The following is a 2932-nucleotide window of genomic DNA, read 5'->3' on the forward strand; positions in this document are numbered from 1 at the left end:
TCCCTCCCTCCCTTCCTTCCTTCCTTCCTTCCTTCCTTCCTTCCTTCCTTCCTTCCTTGTAGGAGTCTCACTCTGTAGCCCAGGCCCCAGGCTGGAGCCCAGTGGCATAATCACAGCTCCGGCAATCTTGACCTGCTGAGCTCAGGTGATTCTTCCACCTCAGCCTTCCAAGTAGCTGGAACCACGGGAACACACCACCATGCTCGGCTAATTTTTCTGATTTATTGTGGAGACTTGGTCTCACCAAGTTGCCCAGGATGGTCTTGAACCTCTGGGCTCAGGCAGTCCTCTCCCCTCGGACTCCCAGAGTGCTGGGATTACAGGCATGAGCCACCGCACCCATGTATGGCTCTGTTTTCATCTGGGCAGCTTCTCAGCAGCTCCCGCCTCTTCCTTCATCTGTCAACATCTTTTACCCCCTTGTCCCAAGCATGCTTTGGAGGAAAAAAATGGATGGTTCAGGACCTGAAGGGAACAGCTGTACAGTGTCCTTCCTCTTCCCCATCCCACTGGGACTAGAACTCAGTCCCTCCTTTTTCCTTGCAGCTTCCTGGCTTGGCACCGAGCCAGAGGAGCTTTCTGGGGATGCTTTTGGCCCTGAAACCCCAAATTGTGTGACATGACTGGATTAAGGAAATTAGGAGTCTTCTGGGACTTCAGCTGGGGGGCCCTTGAAGGGCTGGGGAAGGGCAGCCAAGAAGGGCAAGAGGCATAAGCAGCAATTTAGAGTGAGAGCCAAACTCTTAGAGGAGCAAGGGAGCAACGGAGTGGGGGAGGCATCTGGGATGAATGCCAAGGTCCAAGGCATTGCCAGAGATTCCTTTGTCAGGCAACCTGATCTGTTGGGTCTCACTGGCAAGAGGGAGAAGAATGTTACAGAGTACAGGGCCTGTGGGTGTTCAGGCCTGCAGCTTTCCCATCTGTCAAACCAGGAGTGTTATTCCAGCTCAGCTTTCTTCCTCAATCCCTGGTCTTGCAGGCCTGAACAGTGGTCAGTGGTGATGTAAAGCACTTGTGCTATTCTGCTGAACAGTGAATATGAAAACATGGGTTTCAAAAGCAAGATTAGCCTAGGTTTGAATTCCACCTCTAATACTTACTAGCTGTATGATTTTGGGTAAGTTGCTTAACTTCTCTGTGCTTAGTTGCTCATCTGTAAAAATAGCAATAATAGTACCTACTTCACAGGGTTGTTGTGATTTTTAAAAAATGTACACACATTTATTTATTTTTGAGTTGAAGTCTCACTCTGTCACTCAGGCTGGAATGCAGTGGCACACTCATATCCACCCCAGCGTCGACCTGTTGGGCTCAGGCTATCCTTCCACCTCAGCCTTCCAAGTAGCTGGAACTACAGGCATGCGCTACCACGCCCAGCTGACTTTTTATTTATTGTAGAGATGAGGTCCCACCGAATTGTCCAGGATTGGTCTTGACCCTGTGGGCTCAAGCAATCCACTTGCCTCAGCCTCCCAAAGTGCTGGGATTACAGGCTGAGCCTCTGAGTCCGGCCAGTTGTTGTGATTAAATGAGATAGAGTAAGTGTTCAGTAAAAGTAGCTATTGCTGCTATTGTAGTTTGTTCTTTTTTTTGTTGTTGTACTCACACTCTGTTGCCCAGGCTGGAGTACAGTGGCATGCTCACGGCCACTGCAGCTTTGACCTGCTAGGCCCAGGCAATCCTTCTGTCTCAGTCTTCCAAGTAGCTGGAACTACAGGCACATGCCACCATGCCCGGCTAACTTTTTGATTTATGTAGAGACAAGGTCTCACCATGTTGTTCAGGCTGGTCTCAAATCCCTGGGGTCAGGCAATCCTCCCACCTCAGCCTCCCAAGAATGCTGAGATTAAAGGCGTGAGACACTGTGCCTGACTTATTATTAATTATTTTTTGAGTTGGAGTCTCATTCTGTTGCCCAGACTGGAGTGCAGTGGCACGCTCCTGGCCACTGCAGCCTCAACCTGCAGGGCTCTGGCAATCCTTCCGCCTCAGCCTTCCAAGTAGCTGAAACTATAGGCGTGCACTACCACGCCCAGATAATTTTTGATTCATTGTAGAAATGAGGTCTTGCCAAGTTGCCTAGGCTGGTCTCGAACCCACGGGCTCAGGCAATCCACTCACCTTGAACTCCGAAAGTGCTTGGATTATAGCTGAGCCACCAAGTCTGGCCTATTTTTTAAATTATTATTTTTAATTTTTTAGAAAAAATTTTTAGAGGATAGGAGTGGTGGTTAATGCCTGTAATCCTAGCACTTTGGGAGGCCAAAGTGGAAGGATGACTTGAGGCCAGGAGTTCGAGGTTACAGTGAGCTATGATCATGCCACTACAGTCTAGCCTGGACAACAGAGTGAGACACTGCCTTAAAAAAAAGAAAGAAAAGAAAAGAAATAAAAAGGTGGTCTTTGTTCTTACAGCATATGGTCTAACAAAGTACCTTGTCTCTTCAGGAATGTTTAGATGCCCACTTTAATTCCTGGTACTCTGGTTAGAGTCAGCAAAAAGGCAGGAGCATGTCTTATTTATTAGGAATTGTGATTGGTGACGAATAAAAGAGGTCTTACTAAGACAGCTTACATAGGTTTATTCTTTCACATAAGAGAATTAAAGAGGAAGGCAGTCCAGGACTGATATGCTCTAGAAAGTTACAAAGGCTTTTCTTTTTCTATTTCTTTTTCTATATCCTTTATGCAGCTTCTATCTTCAAGGCCAAAAGACAGCTGCTGGCACTGTGGCTATCATATGAAATATCCAGAGTAGGCCGGGTGTAGTGGTTCATGCCTATAATCCCAGCACTTTGGGAGGCTGACGTGAGAGAATTGCCTGAGTCCATGGGGTCGAGATCAGCCTGGGCAACTTGGCAAGACCTCATCGCTACAATAAATCAAAAAATTAGCTGGGTGTGGTGGCACATGCCTGTAGTTCCAGCTACTT

Source organism: Carlito syrichta, unplaced genomic scaffold, assembly GCF_000164805.1.
Source record: "Carlito syrichta isolate Samal-C Ts95f unplaced genomic scaffold, Tarsius_syrichta-2.0.1 Scaffold303010, whole genome shotgun sequence".
Classification (NCBI taxonomy): Eukaryota; Metazoa; Chordata; class Mammalia; order Primates; family Tarsiidae; genus Carlito; species Carlito syrichta.